We start from the raw sequence: 23,003 nt of genomic DNA on the forward strand, positions 1-23,003 counted from the left end.
AAACAGAATGTATCATTACGATAATCTTAATGAAGTCACCAAGAAGTAAAGGTGTTCTTTGTGATCAAATGCAAGATTGAATTGCTTATGTAACTCTTAAAAGTTGATACTTACATCTTTCAAAAGAAAATCACACAGGTGATAGTTTGCGTCTGAGTTGAATGGTAGTTTGAAAAGCACACAAAAACTAGAAAATTGCCCAAAGACATGAAGTTGAGAGAAGTCCCCCTTTTTTGATAACAAGCCTCTGAATATAGCAAGTGAGTTTAACTGTTTGCAAGTGAGTGTTCTCATCTTGTTTCCTTGCTTCGTAACATTACACTCTGTTTCCGATGGCCCATTTGGTGATTATAACTCTTTTTGGACCTGATAAGTTGATTTTAGTGTTTTAGTTGTGTGAAGATAGCGTATTTATGGCTTCAGCAAAGTTGTATAAAATGTCATTATGAGAAAACTTACCGAACATACTGTAGTTATTGCTCTGTTATCAGAGATATTGGTCATTTTTTTATAGACCAGCTATGGCAGATTATGCTAACTTACCTTACCGATCAGGCTAAGGCCGGGGTGGCCTCTACTGTACATAGTAGCCGCCTCCATTCCACTCGGTCCATGGCTGTTTGTCTCCAGTTCCGCACTCTGCGTAGGGTCCGCAGATCGTCCTCCACTTGGTCGACCCACCTAGCTCGCTGCGCTCCATGTCTTCTTGTACCGATCGGATGACTCTCGAGAACCATTTCAGTCGGGTTGCTATCCGACATCCTGATGATGTGACCCGCCCACCGTAGCCTCCCGATTTTCGCGGTATGGACGATGGTTGGTTCTCTCAGCAGCTGATGCAGCTCGTGGTTCATTCGCCTTCTCCAAGTCCCGTTTTCCATCTGCACTCCACCGTAGATGGTACGCAATACCTCCCGTTTGAAAACTCCAAGGGCGCGTTGGTCCTCTGCACGTAGGGTCCATGTTTCGTGCCCATAGAGGACGACCGGTCTAATCAGCGTTTTGTAGATAGTTAACTTCGTGTTACGGCGAACTTTATTCGATCGTAGAGTTCTGCGGAGTCCAAAGTAAGCTCGATTTTCTGCCACAATGCGCCTCTGAATTTCTCTGCTGGTGTCGTTGTCGGCGGTCACCAGTGAGCCCAAGTACACGAATTCTTCAACCGCCTCGATTTCATCACCGTCGATATAAATTGGGGTGGCGGGCGCGGTGATTCCTCCCTGGAGCTCTTTGCCTTCGTGTACTTTGTCTTCGACACATTAATGACTAATCCGATTCGCCTGGCTTCACTCTTTAGTCGGATGTACGTTTCCGCCATCGTCTCAAATTTACGAGCAATAATATCAATATCATCAGCGAAACCAAGCTGCTGAACGGACTTCGTGAAAATCGTTCCACTCGTGTTTAACCCCGGTCTCCTTATTGAACCTTCCAACGCAATGTTGAACAGCAAGCACGAAAGACCATCACCCTCTGCGAGATTCGAAGGGACTCGAGAGTGTCCCTGATACTCAAACTACGCACATCACTCGATCCATCGTCGCCTTGATTAATCATATCAGTTTATCCGTATTCGTGCATGATCTGCCATAGCTGTTCTCGATTGATTGTATCATATGCCGATTTGAAATCGATGAACAAGTGATGTGTGGACACTAAGGTGGCCCACACTTATATGAAAAACAAAAATTTCGAAAAATGCCAAGTCTTACCTCCTAAATCAGTTGTTTTGGACTCCCAGAAGCTACGTTCAAAATTTGAGCAAAATCAGTTGAGCCTAAGGGGGCGCTCAAAACGCTTGAAGTTTGTATGGGAAAACTTGGCCAAATGTATGCAGAAATTTTTAGTTTTTGAATTTTGCCGCTAGGTGGCGCTGTAAGCGTTCCATAATTAAACCCTTTGGTATTATTGTAAGTAACTATATGCCAAACAACTTTGTCGAAGACCGCAAAGTGATCCGACGTCTGTGAAAAAAGCTATACCCTAGGTAAAGTGAGGATAAACTTTATTGTTGTTTTTCCAATACATGTAAAGGAATAATATCAATAATGAAATCTCAATACTTTACCTCACTTTGCCTAGGGTATAACTTTTTTTACAGCCGTCGGATCACTTCGCGGTCTTCGACAAATTTCTTTGGCATATAGTCACCTACAATAATACCAAAGGGTTTGATTATGGAACGCTTACAGCGCCACCTAGCGGCAAAATTCGAAAACTTAAAATATCTGCATACATTTGGCCAAGTTTTCCCATACAAACTTCAAGCGTTTTGAGCGCCCCCTTAGGCTCAACCGATTTTGCTCAAATTTTGAACGTAGCTTCTGGGAGTCCGAAACAACTGATTTAGGAGGTAAGACTTGGCCTTTTTCGAAATTTTTGTTTTTCATATAAGTGTGGGCCACCCTAGTGGACACGTTGTATTCGCGGCATTTCTGCAACACCTGGCGGATGGCGAACATCTGGTCCGTTGTAGCGCGTTCACCCATGAATTCAGCCTGATATTGCCCCACGAACTCTCTTGCAATCGGTGATAGACGGCGGTATAAAATTTAGGATAGTACCTTGTAGGCAGCGCTCAATAGTTCCCGCGATAGTTCCCGCAATCCAACTTATCGCCCTTTTTGTAGATGGGACACACGATACCTTCCATTCACTCCTGCGGTAATACTTCCTCCTCCCAAATCTTGGTAATGACCCAGTGTAGTGCTCTCACCAGTGCTTCTCCACCGTATTTTAGAAGCTCGCTTGGTAGTTGATCTGCTCCAGCGGCTTTGTTGTTTTTCAGCCGGCCAACCTCCTCCTCAATCTCTTGGAGGTCAGGGGCCGGAAGTTTTTCGTCCTATGCACATACTCCTAGATATGTTACCACGCCACCTTCGGTACTTGCAACGGCGCCATTGCATTGAGGTGCTCATCGTAATGCTGCCGCCACCTCTCGACCACCTCACGCTCGCTCGTGAGAATATTCCCGTGATTATCTCGGAACATGTCGGCTTGTGGCACACAGCCTCTGCGCGAGCGGTTCAGCTTCTCGTAGAACTTTCGTGTGTCCTTAGCGCGGTACAGCTCTTCCATCGCTTCGCGATCTCCTTCTTCCTGCTGGCGCTTCTTCATCCGGAAGACTGAGTTCTGCCTGTTCCGCGCCTATCTGTAACGTGCCTCATTCGCTCTCGTACGGTGTTGCAGCATTCTCGCCAATGCTGCATTCTTCTCGTTTTTCAACTGTTCACATTCGCCGTCGTACCAGTCGTTTCTGTGATTCGGAGTCGCAAATCCTAGTGCTGTAGCCGAGGTACTACCCTCCAGCCATCGAAACCACCTCCACCCCTCTAAAAATCCTCTGAAACTTCTTAAAACGCCTCCATAAACCCCTAGAAACCCGCTCGGACTCATGTAACGTACCTGAGATCCTTCGATACCCTGAAAGAGCCCCTGTGCCGCCTTGCACAAACTTGCTAAAAACCTCTGAAACTTCCCAAAGTACCATCGTAAACCTCCTGAAAGCTCCTCGGACCCATGTAAAGAGACCCTCTCTGAAATTCTGACAACGCCCCTGCAACGCCTGAAATGCCTTGTGAAAACTCGTTGAAAATCATCTGAAATTTCCATAAATACCACCGAAAACTCCCTGAAACACCCTTGGACCCCATGTAACGCACCTGAGACCCCCCGAAGACGCCCTTGTTCCGCGCCTCAAAATCGTTGGAAATCCTCTGAAACTTCCTAAATTATCCCAGAAAACCCCCTTCGGATTCCATGTAACATACCTGAGACCCTCCGAAAACACTTCTGGCCATTCTCTCTTTTTAAACTTCCTTGCAACCTTGTAATCCATTTAGGTAAAAATTTTATTTAGGCAGTCCCGATTCATTACCTTAATAAAGGTTTGGGTGTATTGCATTTAAGTTCAGCTAGTCCGAAGAAAACTTCAGCGTCCTTGCTTATAATTCTAGCCCAACATGTGAAAAGGGACTAAGTACTTTTTGTAAACAAGCATATTTCGTCTCAGCTTTTAATTGGTGCAAAAATTTTGAAAATCGGTAGTTGCCATCATGGTGAAAATAATGTTTTGGCACAAAAATCCAAGATGGCGGCCAAAATGAATATGGCCGACGCAACTTTTTATAATTGCAAATAGTAGCTCCATCTTTCCTCGTTTCAATAATAAATAAAACCAGTTAGAATATGAATTATCACTAGCGATATGTACAGTGCATATGAAGTCGTTGAACGACACAATGGAATCATCCTTTTTATTTCAAATGTCCCATAAGAATCAAAATATGATTTGGAAATGTAGGACTACCATTTCAATTTGTACAGAAGAGAATTACTAAAAGAACATAAAAAGAACCAAGCCATTCGCTGACTCTTATCACAATGTCTTCTTTGACTGATAGAGCCACCTCACCACATAACCTTGACAATAGATACCTGTCAGATAATGTAACTATGAAGTAATTGGTTGATAACGCTGATATAAACTGTTTTAGAAACTATTTTTAACTTTTCGGCATGCTATCATTTGCCGTGACGATCAAACCAAACGATAAATTGTAATGGGATGGTAGATGTTGAGAAGTGCAGTCCATAGGAACTTTGCTATCCAATAGCAGCCTCTTACCGAGTAACTCCTACGGCTACTTTCACGATGAACCTTGTTGGCGGACGAGTAGCCTTAGGTTATCATACGCGGTGGGAACTTTGGTCGTATACTAACCAAAGGGTGTGTAAAGTGTCTGCCAACTACACAGTTAGAAAAAATCGCTGACTCCGCCCAAGTAACCAGTAAGCATTTAAAATAGCATTCCTTCAGCATTATAGTAGTCCTTAGGACAAGGCATTTAATGCTTATTGGCCGTATATGCGCCTATAGTGCTACCCCACAGCAGGTTTTGGCAAAATAACGGGCTGTCTGAGTGCAGCACCTTCAGGAACGTCGTATCAAAATGTCAAAAAAGCGTAACGCCTCGTCGAGCAAAACAAAACAAAAATAGATTTATGTCTGCTTCTCGCTCTCTCAGCGTTCCCGCTTCCTCGTCCTTGCACACTCCAGCTGATGTTAGGGGGTACTTTTTTGCATGTTTTAGCAGTTATTGGTGTTTGAACATACGATCCGGAGATTACTCAATCATGTTTGCTGCTCAAGTTTCTGCTCCACGCTCCAGGATATGCTACCGCTGTTCTGATGTCGTGCGCTGATTTTATCCCCAATACCGTAATACCCCGCTAACTCGACAGCGACTGTTGTCGTATAACCGGGGTAAACTTTTAATTCGACAAACTGGTCACCCTACATCACCTTGATTATTGAAATTTGGCAACTCTATTTTTGTTTTTGTTTTGATTTCCGACTTTGTTTTGGATTACAATTTCATCAAATATTGTGGTGGTGCGAATGAAAAGCTCGCTCTTTCAACAATTGTTGCCTTCCGCAGTTCATTCCGGTTGGTCCTCAGGTGGTTTGAGTGTCGAATAGCACCAACTCAGAACTTCCGAAAGTAGCGGCTGCAAGAGAAGCTGCAGTGGGTACGGGTATAAGCGCAATATCAAACTGTTTTGCATTTACAGTGTACATGGCTGCGACGTTTGAACACTTTTTAATTCGACATATGTCGTATAAGCGGGGTACGAATTAAAAAGTGTCGTATGAAAACGTGTCGAATAAACGGGGTAAGACGGTATAAAGAATGATCTGAAACTGAGCTTCAGTTCCAACACCCAAAACTTGTTTTCAAAAAAAATAGATATTCCATTTTGTAAACAGCACTTTCATTCCCTCTCCGATCTATAGCATATGATTTCCTCTAGCGAATAATTTTATGATCCGCCAAAGCATCCACCAATTCGGTACGTATGTTCCGACGAAATGAGAAATGAAGAAGGCCATGTTCCCAAACCAAACCAGCTGCAGTAATGTTTTCTGCTGAGCCTTTAGTGAGTAAGGGAAAAACGAATACGCAGCTCATATGTGCTTGCTGTCAACAGAGGCATAAACCCTGTAAAAGAGAGACAGCATTAGTTGTCAAACACATAACATATCTCCCATACTCTTTGCTCTTAGCATTTGAAAAGCAGTTGAAAGGCGTTCTGAATGCTTCCGAGCAAAAAACACCTCAAGCAGTTGAAATGCTAATTAACGGCCAAAAGCTTTTGAGTAGCACAGCTTATGCTAATTCAAGGCAGCTATGCATTCGAACTGCTTTTGTAGGGCAGGAAGCAGTTGAAATGCTTATTACGGTCTACTGTACGGCTTATTCAAATGCTTAGTGGTTACCTGGGCGGTGATGCTTTACCGAAATCTCAACCGTTAAGTTTGTTTTATAGGAATAATTCGGTAAAGATTGCAACTTTTACCGAAATTCGTTAGAGTTTGACAGATAAACGATAACATTTTACCGAAATTTGGTATTTTTTTTACAGAATTTCGTTAAGGTGAAGATATGACGAAGCCACAGCTCAAATTTTTAAAAGCACAAATCTTAAGAACCGAACGTCCATTTGTTCTAAAAAGTTGATCGATTGGTCGCCACCAGCGGGTGACCAACTTTTCAGCGCAAAACGACATTCGGTTCTTTAGATTTGTGCTCTTGAAAATTTGAACTGTGGCTTCGTCATATATTCACCTTAAAAAAAACCATTACCGAACGCTCAGCGGTTGAGATTTCGGTAAAAATTATTGAACGCAATTAGCTGTGTAACTATAAGAGTATACGACTCACTAACTCTGTCATCTCCAAGAATATGGACAGCATTACATTTTCTGAGAGCACAACCTTCCTTCTCCGTTACATGGAAACCGTCACTACACCATATTCTGATTGATGGACGGCACTTTCGACGTAAGTACCTACCATCGCGCTAATTTCGACTCTGCCCACTGGCTGGAGAAAGTTGAGCTACGCATAAAACTCTCTTTCTTTAGAGGCCCGTGGTGCAATTGTTCACACGTCACACATAAGCAGATAGTCATGGGTTCGATCCCAGCCCCAGCACTTGCAATTTTTCGTCAGTTGCTCTTTCCCCTGAGTGCAGCTGGCACTAATCCTCTTCTGAGCCCATGGCTCAAATGGACCCGGATGATTGGACATCGGCGTACGGCAAATCATAATGGATCCCAATCGGACTGGAAAAAGGAACAACCAACAGCCACACATCAACTCCTCGTGTTCATCATTCTACCACGATAGGGTAGAAAGCGAAAGTAGCACAACGGCAACCAGTTCGATATATGTAGTACAATTAGAATTGAATACATTCAGGTGCTTTACAAGGTGTAAGTACAGCTTTCAATTGGAATCGCTCGCGCAGTGCCCTAGTGAGCAAAAGAGCTGTAAATTAAATTAAGTGATTGAAGAATAAAAAAAACTCTCTTTCATCAACAATGTACGGCACTTATGGCACAAATTTCCCAAATGGAGGAGAACGTGCCTCTGGAGCCGACCTACTGATGTACGGTACTGGCGATTGTCGCGGTACAAACTAGAGCGAATGACGAAACCGGATGATACCATTGCACCCTCGTAGAATCTGGCTGGGTTGCCGGATGAGAATAACCTCGATGTGACCTCTCTTGATGAATGCTGGATTACAATCGAAGCAATCGTCAATGACAGTCACGGGCAAAGTCGGGTACGTGCAGCGAACCTGAACGAACCACTGTTTTAAGAGTAGTTATGCAGCGATAATACTGCAGCATGAAACCCGGCAGAACGTGGGACGTTTCAAAAAGAAGTGGAATGAGCAGACTTCCTTATCTGTGTCAGTAAATACATACAAAAAAAAAGCTTCTAGATAAAGCGCAGTACGAAGAAATGGAACTGTCCGTGCCGTTGTCAAGATAGGTACGCGGAGATTCTACCAGAACTATATTTGTTGACCCCAAGGAGCTGAGGAGAAAAGTCAAATCAAGTGGGGTTTGTAGTGCAAAATTTCTTTACCATTCCAGGAAAAAGAATGCACTGAACAGAAATTACTAGCTTTGGATCAAAAGGTTTGAGCCAGTAAAAAGAGAGAAACCACTAGATCGATTTCGTTTCAGGTTCATACGTACCTATCATGAAGAGACAAGTATAATCCTAATTAACATTTTAGGTTTTGTTCGACTCTACAAGAGATCTGCATGACCAATTTTGTAAAACTTGCAATAAAACTGATTTATACATCAAAACCTCTTGATAACCTCTTTAAGAGCATCTTCCGGCTAAGTGGACCACTCTCGGAGAGCTTTTGCAAACCGCATTAAGAGTAGCTATAAAACCGTTTTAAAACCTAGTTGAAAAATTTCCCATTGTCGATTGATGTTGTTTTTTTTTTTTTCAACAAAAACTTTGACAGCTCAAGATGCAGAGAAGCTTCTTCGATGGCACGTAAAGTTCAGGGCGATACATCATTCGTAAGTAAGTAATATTCTAGTAGTTATTGTGTTGGTAGGCTTATGCGCATTCAATTTTACCGTGAATATTGGGGTTGCAGAATCATAAAATTAATGCGCTTCAAAAAAAGTGAATATTATCATCTTGGTATGAAATAAATTAATTTGTTTATTTAGTAAAACAATCTCAAACAAGAAAACTCAGCAGAGAGAGTTTATTTATGTGAGCATGTTATAGAAATGGTGGCAAACTATCAATTCATTGCTAATTTGAGCAAAATGAACTATTTTCCATTCACGTTAGCTTATTCTTCAATATGGCGACAACCATAATCAGCGAAAATAAAACGAAAGCAAGTTTACTTTTATGATGACCGCAATAAACCTAGTAGTGTCGTAGTTCTGCTTTTCCACCAACAGATGTCGTTACTAATCGCCATCTGTTGAGAGTTTTAACAGTGTTATTGTGGTAATAATGATTGCCAGAAGGTTTACATATCAAAAAGTTTTGTTTACTCTTGAAATCTGTCTTTATGGATATCTACAAGTATACTACAAAACATTTTATCAATGGTTTTCATAAAAGCAGTCATAAAGCAGTGAGTTTTAATTATTGCTGTAATAAAACCCTAATAAAAATTAAAGAAAACCAATCAGCAACGAAATTGTTACTTGGGTAAGTGCCGTGAATAGCAAGTTCCTGTCAATGAATTCAAGACAGTCATTCTCCAGTGCCTTAGCATACAGTCGAGACTCATATTAGATCACTGTTCGAGGGACGCAATAGGAATCCGCTTAATAGGAAACTAAGGGCTTAATGGATTTCGGCTTTTTGGGGGTGTTGCCATTACCTCGGGTGTGTTAAAGGATAGCGCAATACTTTCCTCGGCAAAGTTAAAGGGCTTAATGGTAGATTTTCATTTAGATTTGGTTCATACTATTAGTTGGTAACTTGACAGCTATCAACAATTTGATGCTAAATTGCACTACAGGAACCTTATTAGGTTGTCGAGCAAACGTTACGATATGCGACAGCTCAAGACCCTGATAATTTGGAAGGATAGTGTCTGCGGAAATGTTGTTGGGTACGCCAGTAACTTAAAGATGATGAGTTGCGTAGTTCGAAATTCCTCCACTGGGCGGCGCCAGTAAGCATGTGAATTTTCAAAACGTCATATCCCAGAACACCGATAACTTAGATAGTTGGTGTCTTCTATAAAGTTGATCAGTATAACATAGACTTACATAAATCGGGACACTTGGTTCGGAATTCTGCCACTAGGCGACGCTAGTGAGCATGCAAATTTTAGAAATCTCATAGCTTAGAATCCTGATAACTTAGAAAGATGGTATCTTCGGCAAAATTGTTCAGTATGGCATGACTTAGACTTACATAAAACGGGACACATGAATTTTGCCACTAGGCGGCGCTAGTGAACTTGCAAATTTTAGAAATCTCTTAGCTCAGAATTCTGATAACTTGGAAATATTGTTTACTTGTTTACTTGTTAGATTGTACTTGTTTCTAGCCAGAAGTTCGTCGCTAATATGTTCTTCCTCCACGGGCGACAGCTTCAGTGTTGCTTAAGTGCTCTCCTTCATCATGGCTTCAGTCCGTATCTATATTACCACACGATATTCGCTGATTCAACCAGGAGTTCAAAAAACAGCTCGCTAGGAGATAATACTACTACTTGGTGGTTATTATATTCTTTTTCAATTTACCATCCCTTCGTTAAATTATCTAGCCAGAACGACCTGGAGTGCATAACTACTTGCAAAAGCTCTTACTTAAACTCATATTCATTTCCCCAGCAGAATAGTCCACTGGATATTTATCCAAAAGCTGCAATAAAAATCGCTAAAGTATCACAACAAAAATAGTATTTGACTTTCAAAAGAAACGTTTTCCAGTTTCAGCAGCTCATATATAGTTACGACGAATCGTACATTTATTTTTAAGTTTTTCTCCATGAACTATCAAAAATATTTCTAGTATGACATCAATGAATCCTCTTTTAAGTATTCTACTATTTTTGATATTTTTGAAATATGACACCAGTGGTGAAATTTCGTTAGGTGATTCCAACACGTAGATTGGTAACAACTCTAAAAATCAGATGTTCGTTAACTGAAAAAAAGCCTTATGTGCCATTCCTAAGACCAGCTCATCCTCCATGCATCCGGATGATTCCATCTTCGACGGCGATTCAACTAATGGGATCAGACTTTTATCGTGTATGATGGGAAAAAAGAAGAAGCAGGTTTTTGCGAGGACTGCCAGCTAATGGAGCTTTCTGCCACTTTCGGTGACTGATTGTCTGTCACTTTCAGTTGAAGTAATTGAGTGACGATATTTCCAACTACTAGCACTAGAAGTTTCCTAATAAGATGGATTGATATTGTAATCTGCTTTCTAGTTTTTCAGATTTGCAATTCTCACTTTTGCCGAGTGTTCTTTTTCAGGCAAACGATTCTTATTTGCTCCCCCAAGGCCTCACTACGATGATTTTAATCCTACTCAGACTCATTTTTATCTCGAGCGGATTATAACGACGCCATCATCCTGTCTTGATGAAGTCTCGCGCATCGCATATGTCCTTCTACGTGTAAAGAACCCGTCACGCTTCAAGACCTGCCTGACAGAACGACGCGACGGTGTGCCTGGCTGCAGCCGTGAGCGAACGAACATCACGTGGATGCCATTTTTTCGACTTCCCCTATCCTCCAGGCCCTTTTGAAGGGTGGAGGGGCGAACAGAATTCAAGCTAAGAAACATGAACCACTCATCTTCGTCGTCGGTTTCTTTCGTCACACACTCTCTCTTATTATGTCGAGGATGTAATGAACAGCTCCGTGTGCAGAGTGGAGTCCTTTTCTTCGCGAGCAAAAAGGGCCTCGAGGAGCTTCCACATCCAGACGGAGACATCCAATCTGAAAACGAAATCACATACCACACTGACTGCCACCGCCGCTTTAGATGACGAAGAGGATGTCGTCGACGATGTAGGTAGGTACCTACTCACAATCTTCGAAGTAGATTTTTTGAGAGTCTTACACACGAGAAAATCATATTTCCACTGGATTTAGTGGTGGGCTGTCGTCGTCACGGCTTTGGCTGCAAGCGCAAGTCGTTGAACAAAAACGAGTCGTAGTCGTTGTCGTCGTCGTCGTTCTGCTAGATTTGAATTATGTATTAGGAAAATTGAAGCTTTGGCCTGAAGCCATACGTTTCGGATACCTTTGTGAATACGTGAGGCGGATGATCTGTCTCTTCTGTTGGATGGTTTGCGTTGTGGAGGATGATGGTACAAAGTGTTCTCTTCAACCAAAAAGTATTGTTCATTTTTCTCCCAAGTTGAAATTTTGCAAACATGCGATTTATTTGGATTAGAAGAGATGTATCAAGGTCTTCAAATAGTTCTCAAGCTCTGAAATATCCATTTTTCATCTGATGATAAGTATTTGGCATCGCACTCCTCTATGTTTCCCTCCAGCTACGATTGGATGAGTAATGGTAATCCAACGAGCCGGTTTTCCATTATTCATGAGAAACACGCTTGGTTTGTGTTTTTTTTTTTTTCACGATGCAAATCTACATCTGAAATTACGTTTAACGATTGTCGTGATTTAATTTAAGACAGTTTTCTTAAATTATTTCAGTTCATAGTTGACTCAAGACAGTGTACATGCATGACTCTTTTTTGAAACATCTGAAAAATAGATGTTCACGTAATAGCTCATTCTGCATTTCTGTTATTCAATTACTGTAACAAAAACCGCACATTATGTACACTTAACGCCTTGTTGAACACGAAACGATACCATCTCTACCTCAGCATTCAAACTGTTTTGATGTGCTGCATGTGATAAACAGAACTGCTGCTAGGTCGCAAAACCACCCGTAAATCATGAACCCATCAACAACATCAGTAACTATACCGTATACCGTCAAGGCACCATTCACCGTGGATCTAAGAGGATTCGGGGCAAGTAAGGGCTGTCATTTGACACCAGTCTTATGAACATCGTTGGTGCCGCTTTTAATTGCCTTCATTATAGGTTAAAATTAAAGCAATATCCACAGAAGTAGAAATTTCGTCACAAAATTCGGTGATATAGTACAATTAGTAAAGGGTAGTAGGGTCGCCTAATTCCGTGGTAGGTCACCATTCACCGTGGTAGTAGGGACCCATTCACCGTGTATGAGAAATTTTATTCTACTTTGTTTAAAAAGGATCAAAACAACCCAGCCAAGGGAATTTTCTTCGTTTATATTCATTTCAAGTAATAACTTGCAAAATTTTATTAGAAAAACGAATGTAAAAATTTTCGATTTTTTCTAGATATATGGGACAATATGGGGCACGGTGAATGGAGACCATTGATTTTTAGGGTACCCATTTACCGTGCCTTTTTGTTTCAATTAAAAAGTACGAGTAATCGTACTTTCTTGTTAAACTTACTTCGGTAATGCAAAATACATACCTGATATGTGAATTTAATTGCTTCTTGGTGGAATAAAAACGTTTCTACATTTAGTTTATCGCTTAAATCACCTTAGCGCAGTTTTCGTTTTTTCACTATGAATGCAGTGAACGAGCAGAAACCCGCTTCATGTAAACACACTTTAGTGTCAAAATTATACTTTTAAATGTTTCTAATGAGCGTTTTGACATGGTAACAATACATTAGTGTTGTATTGGTGAAATTAAAGGGAAATTGTCATATCATTCAATCATAATATGGAAATAATGAAAAAATATTCGAAGGCACACGGTGAATGGAGCCCCCACGGTGAATGGCGCCTTGACGGTACCATAGGTATACGAGCCCACAGCTAACTAACCACCACCTGCTGCCGTCTGGTTTATGACGCTCTGGACGGACACATTTCACGTTCGTACCAAGCAGCGCGAGCTGAAGTTAGAACGTACTGTCAACAAGGTATACTGCTAGTGGTTATTATTGCAAGTACACCACGGACTGCTGAGTATCATCAGTGGGGTTCTACCAACCACCATACGTCATCCCGAGCGTCATAGTCTACATGTCCAGTAGTAGCGTTCGTGTGTCATTTCAAAACATCGCCGTTTACGGCAACAACAAAGCCGAGTGGTGTCCGGCCCACATTTACAACCCAAACAAACATAAAACAGTAGCTACAACATGAACTACGAAAATAACACCGCACCGGTTACACTAAACTACAGTACGTAAACCCTACAAACCGGCACGCGCCGGTGCGTGTGGCTGAAGCATGATAAGTACTTTTTAATGTAATTTATAGTTTGGCACACGACCGACGCGATGGCTATCGTCATTTTGCCAGTCGAGTGGTATAATGTAGAGGAGTGCTTCATCCGTGATGAAGTTAGTGTTTAGCTGTTTTTTAGGGTTATCTTTGTCTGCATCAATCCATTACAAGCACTTTGATAACCGGTATTCGTACGTACATCATTCGCACGAGTAATTCTTTTTTATTGATTAGTTCTTTAATTCAATTATGCGCTTGGTGGTCTAGTAGCTATCGTTTCTGATTCGTATGCAGGAGATCCTGGGTTCAATCTCTAACCTACTCTTGTCCTATTACTTTGTATGTTTCTGTCAATCAATTTTCTACACCTTTTCTACGTATATAAATAATGATCGAGAATGACTGCTTCTTCTTTCCCGACTTTTCGGCCGATAGGTTTCGGCCCTTCTCAAGGGTCACTTAAAAATATATTTAATACCAAACATATAACATTAAAAATAAAACATTTCACATATCTTCTCCCGTATATAATGTTGGCTAAACAATTGTATTTGGCCTGCCCTTTCAGTACTTGTCTGTTGTAGCATTGGTCAATTTTAAATCGATGTTCGCAACATCAATGTTTTTGATTCGATTAATCGATTTTTTGAATCGATGTTGAAGCCCCATAAAATCCACCGAATCGATTTTGTACATTCGATTATTCTTTCGATTCAAGAATATTAAATTTTCATTTTTCTTTTCATGCATTGTCTAAACTATATGAATTTTCGACACAGAGTCGTAAAATCATTGGCGTAGTAAGGGTTTTCTCTTGGGGGGGGGGGGGGGGGGGGTAGGGGCGGTCGGGTGGTGTTGGGTTGACTTGAGATGACTTTTAAGTGTCATGGGCGCCCGATATGCGATACAAATAGGCATTGTAGTTGTGTGAGGAATCAAAATGATTGCTTAAGATTTGTTTCCAGTTTCCTAAACCATATGAGTATGAGCAATTCCTCCAGGAATTTTTCCATAGCTTGCTACAGTGATTTCATCTTGAATTCCTCCAGAGATTCCTATAAGAATTCATCTAGGGATTCCACCACACATTTCTTCGGGAGTTTGACCTGGGATATCTTTAAAGGTTTAAAGGTCACCACATGCGGGCATTTTTCATGGTGCGTGTACTCAGTACACGACGCGACTGCTCCCGGGTTAAGGTATTTCTGCAGGTATTCCTTCAGAGATTTCTTCAAGGTTTTCTACATATGTATTCCTTTCAGAATTCCACTGGAGATTGCTTCATTTGGAATTATTCGAAGTGTTTCTGCAGAAATATCTTCAAGAAGTTCTTTCAGAAAATTTTACTGGAGTTTATTTAAAAAATGATCCAGGAACTTCTTGAAAAATCCATTAAGAGTACATCCAAGCAATCATTCAATAATTATTGATGTCATTATTCATGTCTGCAGTAATTCCTGAACGAATTATAATTCGTCCAGGAATTACTACAGACATGAATTTCTTAATTTTTTTTTTATCCTGGGATTCCTACGGAAATTCTTCCACAATTCGCTAAGAAAGCTCTTACAAGATTCCCTAAGGAATTCCTCATAAGATTGCTTTCGGGATTCATCATGGGGTTTCATTACAAATTTCTCCAACATTCCTCCAGGTATTCACCTGGGAATTCCTTGTGTAATTCTTTCGGTAACAACTTCCAAGATTATTTTGAAACTACCTCCGAGAGCTGTTCTTAGGATTCCTTCAGGAATCCCTCCTGGAATTCTTCCAGAAACTTCTTCAGGAATTAATTTGAGAATTCCTCCAGGAACTGTTTAGAGACTCCCTTCAAAATTCCTCTTGGTATTGTTTTCAAGCTTCCTCCTGGGGTTTCTTCAGGGATTGCTTCAAAAGTTCCTCTGCTTACTCTTTATAGGATCCCTTCAGGATTTTCTCTGGAATTTCAGCGGTTTCTTCAGTTCTTCCTTCTAGGATTTCTTCAGAAACTCCTAATAGAATTCCCTCAGAAATAGATCCTTGGATTAATTCTTGGGATTCCTCAGAGAATTCCACAAGGAATTCCTCCAGATTTTTTTTAAATTATTATTTATGTGCATTTTAACTAAGGCTGATTCTACACTCTTCTTCAGAAATTCCTCCAGTATTCCTTTGGGTATTCCAGCATGGATTCCTCTAAAATACTTAGGATTCGTCCGGGAATTCCTCTAGAAATTTCTCTAGAGATTATTCTAGGAATTCCTCCAGAGACTCCTACAGGTATTCCTCTTGAGATACCTCAAGTAATTCCTCTAAAGATTCCTCCAGGAATTCTTCCTGAAAGTTTCATCATACTATATATTGCATGGTGAATCCCTGAAGGATTTCCTTGAAGACCTACTGGAGTACTTTTAGGAGTAATTCCTGGAGGAATCTTGTGTGTTGAATTAATTTTTGACAAGTTTTAGTGCAGTTATGAATTTTTGAAGTTCGAAAATAGTCGAAATTGAAATTGATGTGATGCACCTCTTAATTACAATGGATTTGGCTGAAATTTTGACCAGTTACTTCATCTAGGATTCCAATCAAAATATGGAGGTGGACTTGCGAATCAGAGAACATTTTTGAAAAAGGGAAGAGGCCTAAACAGGGATTCCTCCAGGAATTCCTACAGGCATGTATCCAAGAATTTCTCCAGGGGTTCCTCAAGACACTCCTTCAGGAATTCCTCTTGGGATTGCTCTAAGCCTCCAGGAATTCCTTAAGTAATGCCTCCACAATAAATACGGCAATTTCTCTAGAAATTTCTCCAAAAAATCCTCATGGATTCCTTCAGAAATTTCCCCTGAAATTCCTCCCGGAGTTTAACCACGAATTATTATTATTATTATTATTATTATTATTATTATTATTATTATTATTATTATTATTATTATTATTATTATTATTATTATTATTATTATTATTATTATTATTATTTTTATTATTATTATTCTGAGATTCTTCTAGGAATTCATTCAAGAATTTCTTGAGGAATTCTCCAGGGATTCCTTCACAAATTCCCCCAGGAATTCCGCCCGGAATTTATCCAGGAATTATTCCACGTATACTTCCAGGCATTCCTCCAGGATTTCATCCAGGCATTTATCCAGGGTCTTTTCCGGAATTTCCATCTAGAATTGCTCCAGGGATTGTCCCAGGTATTTCTTCAGGAATTCCCCCAAGAATTCCACCACGAATTGATCCAAGAATTCCTCCAAAAATTCCTTCGGAAATTATTACAGCAATTCCTCCAGGAATTTCCCTAGGAAATTCACCATGGATTCCTTCAGAAATTCTTTCTGGAATTTATTCAGGAATTCCTCTAGGAATTTTTCCAGGGATAAATAAAAACCAAGCAAATTCGTATGTTCAATGTTCATAGCCATTGCTACACTCTTAGAAAAAATCATGTAAATTTAAGTTCACTCGGCTGCACATAAAAGGAGTGGCCCGTTTTACACCAATTTGCGTCTTCTTTCACAATTGCAATAGCTACCATCAAATCGACAGAAAAAATGTGAATATAAATCATTGATCTGGATTCGAACACTGATCCGCAGCAGATTGAGAGATACGGACTTTACATTTCAGCCATATCACTGAGTTGTGAGATAGATGATAAATGTAAAATTGCTTTTACGTACCTGGTTAGATAGGTTTGTTGGCATCTTGTGCATCCAACTCGAACTTGCACGATGGATGTAAAGCTAAATCAAATTTGCCATTCAGTCATGAAATGTTTATGTACGTTGATTGTTTACCGCACGTGTAAATTCTTTCTTTTTTTAAGAGTGTAGAACAAGAAACAGGTTGAAAAAGTCGTTTCGTTTTCTTCCAACTTTCACATTACAATATCAATCTATCATGCAAGCTATGTAATCAGCGAACTGTGTTTCTTCATCTTCAGAGTGATAAAGACACAAAGCTTGGCCTTCACGCACCAATTTTCGTTCGGAAGTTCTCGCTATCTAAATATTTATTCTCCCAATCACTCACCTAATTTACAGCTCGTTTGTCCACTAGGGCACTGCATAAGCGATTCCAATTGGAAGCTGTACTTACACTTTGTACAGCGCCTAAATGTATTCTATTCTAATTCTACTATATCGAACTGGTTGCGCTGCTTTCACTTTCTACCCTATCATGGTAGAATGATGAGCACGAGGATGTTGATGTGTGGCTGTTGGTTGTTCCTTTTTCCAGTCCAATTGGGGTCCATTATGAGTTTCCGTCCGCCGATGTCCAAGTATCCGGGTCCACTTGAGCCATGGGCTCAGAAGAGGGTCAGTGTCAGCTGCTGCCGGGGCTGGGATCGAACCCATGACCATCTGCTTATGAAGCAAACGTGTGACCAATTACGCCACGGGCCCCGCACACATGTAACTTACAAACCTTTATTATCCATCAGAAATGAAGAATAAATGTAAAATATTTGAAATCATTGATATAATTACACTTAATATCTCAGTACTTTGCATTCAGTTCACTCTGGCTGAACAAAAACATTGGAATATGGTTTATAGTTCAGTGTGGCTGACTGTGTTTTTTTGTTTCAGAGAAAACCAGTCGGATTGTGAAAAAAAATCTTGATTTTTCATCGTCTATGAAGTTTGAAATCGATATCACTCACGTTGAATCAGAGAGGACGCGTATAGTAGGTATATGGTAGCACGGAGGTCTCAAAATAGTTTGAAATATGAACGGCGGAAGCCCTCCCAGCTCAGCTCTTCCCACCCATGTTTTTTTTTCATAGGCGATGCATGTGCATTGTGCAGCCACAGAGCAAGAGTGATGATGTCAAATGATGTCCTTGCATGTCCTGAGGTCATCAAATGTGAAATTCGTGAAAGTGGAGCAATTTGTGTTCTTCAAATTTATGCTGGTCGAAGAAAACCATGAAAATGTTCTGCCAAAGTGAACTCAGTAGAAAAAAGTTTTCAAAAATATTAATGAGATTCGAACTTGGATCTTTTAAGGTGAATATAGAACGAAGCCACACCATGAATTTTTGAAAGCACAAATCTGAGGAACCAAACATCGCATCGAGCTGAAAAGTTGATCGATTGGTCACCCGCTGGTGCTGACCAATCGATCAACTTTTCAGCTTAGTGCGATATTGATTCTTCAGATTTGTGCTTTTGAAAATTCATGGTGTGGCTTCGTTCTATATTCACCTTAAATGCTAATCAAGCACGTTACCTCCAGGTCATTTTACCTGGCTGAAGATGAGTCGTTAAGTCTGAATCATGTTTTGAACATTCTTCTCAAGGATGGTTTTCGCGAAAACCCCATTTTTCGATCAGCTAAAGTGAACCAAGTGTTTGATTTTTTTTTCAAGCTTAATTATTCTAATAAGCCTTGTTGTTCAATGACGGTTCCTGTGTTAAACTATCAGTATGAGGTGTACCGACATAATGCAGGTATTCAAAGCCAGTTGATTTTTGTATTGTTGAGAATAAATTGATTCTAAAGTGCAGTGGATTTGGTTCGGTCTGGCTGAATATGATTTGGAAAAAAGCCGATCAGCGCCATCGAAACATAGTTGGATCCTCCAACACCCGTATTTCTAATTACGTATTCAATTCTTTTACAGATTGGTACTATGAGTCGGTTAGAAGTTAGAAATCTGACGGCGATGAAGAAAACTTGAAATGTTCATCATCTGAACTACAACTAAAATATTTCGTTGATTCTATGGAATGGCTTACAGTTCACTCTGGTTGGATGCCATTTTATTTTTTGTGTGGTCTGCCAAACAGAAATTTTGAATTGACTCCACGATGAGCTGTCAGAAATACTGGATTTTTACACGGAAGGAAGATCATCATATTATTCATCCAATGGTTAAGAAAACTAAATTTTTCAAAATATGGTCTTTGGTTCGGTTTAGCAGAACCCCGACCACGTTGCCTTTTGCGCCTCCCAAATCGGTCTTCACCCCTCACCGAATTCATCGTTTCGTCGACTCCGACGGTGGTCTCGGCTGCGTCTTTGAAAGGCTGCTGGAGTCACTAGTCCTGCAGTGTAAACACGTTCGCCAATACTGCCACGAGATTCTTACTTACTTTACCGATCAGGTTAAGGACGGGGTGGCCTCTGCTGTTCATAGTAGCCGTCTCCATTCCACTCGGCCTGGCTGTGTGTCTCTAGTTCCGTACTCTGTGTAGGGTCCGCAGATCGTCCTCCACTTGATCGACCCACATAACTCGCTGCGCAATACGTCTTCTTGTACCGGTCGGATGATTCTCCAGAACCATGATTGGTTCTCTCAGCAGCTGATGCAGTCGTGGTTCATTCGCCTTCTCCAAGTCCCGTCTTCCATCTGCACTCCGCCGTAGATGGTACGTACCACCTTAGAGTAGAGTTCTGCGGAATCCAAAGTAAGCACGATTTCCTGCCACAATGCGCCTCTGAATTTCTCTGCTGGTGTCGTTGTCGGCGGTCACCAGTGAGCCTAAGTACACGAATTCTTCAACCGCCTCGATTTCATCACCCCGTCGATATAAATTCGATATAAATCGTATCAGTTTATCTGGGAATCCGTATTCGTGCATAATCTGCCATAGCTGTTCTCGATCGATTGTATCATACGCCGATTTGAAATCGATGAATAAGTGATGTGTGGGCACGTTGTATTCGCGGCATTTCTGCAACACCTGGCGGATGGCGAACATCTGGTCCGTTTTAGCGCGTTCACCCATAAATCCAGCCTGATATTGCCCCACGAACTCTCTTGCAATTGGTGATAGACGGCGGCATAAAATTTTAGAGAGTATCTTGTAGGCAGCACTCAGTGGTGTGATCGCGCGGTAGTTCCCGCAATCCAACGCCCTTTTTGTAGATGGGACACACGATACCTTCCATCCATTCCTCCGGTAATACTTCCTCCTCCCAAATCTAGGTAATGACCCAGTGTAGTGCTCTCACCAGTGCTTCTCCACCGTATTTTAGAAGCTCGCTTGGTAGTTGATCTGCTCCAGCGGCTTTGTTGTTTTTCAACCGGCCAACTTCCTCCTCAATCTCTTGGAGGTCAGGGGGCGGAAGTCTTTCGTCCTGTGCACATACTCCTAGAACTGTTACCACACCTCCTTCGGTGCTTGCAACGTCGCCATTGAGGTGTTCATCGTAATGCTGCCGCCACCTCTCGACCACCTCACGCTCGCTCGTGAGAATATTCCCGTGATTATCTCGGCACATGTCGGCTTGTGGCACAAAGCCTCTGCGCGAGAGGTTCTGCTTCTCGTAGAACTTTTGTGTGTCCTTAGCGCGGTACAGTTCTTCCATCGCTTCGCGATCTCGTTCTTCCTGCTGGCGCTTCTTCATCCGCAAGACTGAGTTCTGCCTGGTCCGCGCCTGTCTATAACGTGCCTCATCCGCTCTCGTACGGTGTTGCAGCATTCTCGCCCATGCTGCATTTCAACTGTTCACATTCGCCGTCGTACCAGCCGTTTCTGTGATTCGGGGTCGCGAAGCCTAGTGCTGTAGCCGAGGTACTACCTATGGTGGATCGGATGTCCCTCCAGCCATCTTCAAGTGTAGCTGCGCCAAGCTGCTCTTCCGTTGGTAGGGCCACTGTTAACTGCTGCGCGTAGTCTTGAGCCACTTCTACGTTACGCAGCTGCTCGATGTTGAGCCGCGGCGTTCGATTTCGACGCGTGGTGATAACTGTCGAAAGTTTTGAGCGCATCCCGGGTAGAGGTGAAATACTGACGATCAAAACGTGATATTGGTTTGATTGATATAAGAGATAAAAGATCTGAAAATAATATCTGAAAAATGTTCCTGGAACATCTGAACAATATCAAAATTTGATATTCCAAGATCAAGCGAATAGCTTGCTGCTATTGGTTAGATCTTACAAGATCTAAGTATGATCTGATGATGATGTTCCAGGAGTAAATTTAAGATATTATTTTCAGATCTTTTATCTCTTATATCAATCAAACCAATATCACATTTTGATCTCAATATCAAAATATGCTATTATCGAGCTTTTTTCCTCTACCCGGGATGCATACAGCGACTAAGTAGTGATCCGAATCTATATTCGCACTGCGGTATGTGCGGACATTGGTTATATCCGAGAAGAATTTACCGTCGATTAGAACGTGGTCGATTTGATTTTCTGTTTGGTGGTCGGGTGATCTCCAGGTGGCTTTGTGGATATCTTTGCGGGGGAAGAAGGTGCTTCGGACTACCATACCACGGGAGGCTGCAAAGTTTACGCATCGCTGGCCGTTATCATTCGATACGGCGTGCAGGCTGTTTCGCCCGATTACCGGTCTGTACATTGCTTCCCTTCCTACCTGCGCGTTCATGTCGCCGACAACGATTTTCACGTCACGCGGTGAGCAACCATCGTATGTTTGCTCTAACTGCGCGTAGAACGCTTCTTTCTCGTCATCAGGTCTCCCTTCGTGTGGGCAGTGGACGTTGATGATGCTGTAGTTGAAGAAACGGCCCTTAACTCTTAACATGCACATCCTTGCGTTGATCGGCTGCCACCCGATCACACGTTGTCGCATCTTGCCCAACACTATAAATCCTGTTCCCAGTTCATTGGTGGTGCCACAGCTTTGGTAGAAGGTAGCCGCTCGATGTCCGCTTTTCCACACTTTCTGTCCAGTCCAACAAAGTTCCTGCAACGCCACGATGTCGAAGTTGCGGGGATGTAGTTCGTCGTAGATTATCCTGTCACATCCTGCGAAACATAGTGACTTGCAATTCCATGTTCCAAGTTTCCAATCGTAGTCCTTATTTCGTCGCGTGGGTCTTTGCCGATTGTATCGAGTCGTATTTTCTCCTACGTTATTCGCAATGGGGATTTTTACGGGTGGCTTATTGGGCCTACGCCAACACTCCTGTCTCGCCGGAGGGCCATCGTGTCTGATTTGTTTAACGTCCCAACCAACACTGGGACGACCACGCTGATGGTGCTACCTCCTTGGATCTAGCTGAGCGTGGTGTAGCGTTTCTTACTCAGCCGCTGGATGCCAGAACAGACGCTGTTTGAGCCGCACCTCCTTGGTGAACAGACGCTCGGGTCGTACCTCCTCAATCTAGCTGAAGTCAGAAGGACAACAGTGCCCAGGCTGCACTACCAGCTAAACACACAACTCTTAGCTGGCGGTCTTTCCCATCGCTTGACCCGTGAGGTAGGAGCTTGTGAGGACCAGAGCTATATTGGACGCTCTCCTTATCGACTCACCGTTTTGCTACTAGTTCTATCCAAATTAATTATGGAATTTGTTTATTCTGCCTATTTTGCTTCGAACTTAGGGAGCATCCATTAACCTTTCAGGACGCGCGCCAGTTTGATACTAAAACTGCACCGTGCTCGCGCCGTAT

At 41.8% G+C, this 23,003-nt stretch overlaps 1 protein-coding gene across 1 annotated transcript in view; it reads left to right on the forward strand.

Annotated features, from left to right (window-relative positions):
* The window catches only part of LOC109398653 (uncharacterized), a 227,714-nt gene that overhangs the window by 107,341 nt on the left and 97,370 nt on the right, over window positions 1–23,003 (forward strand). The gene's annotated exons all lie outside the window — the stretch shown is intronic.

Source organism: Aedes albopictus, chromosome 2 (genome assembly GCF_035046485.1).
Source record: "Aedes albopictus strain Foshan chromosome 2, AalbF5, whole genome shotgun sequence".
Taxonomy (NCBI): Eukaryota; Metazoa; Arthropoda; class Insecta; order Diptera; family Culicidae; genus Aedes; species Aedes albopictus.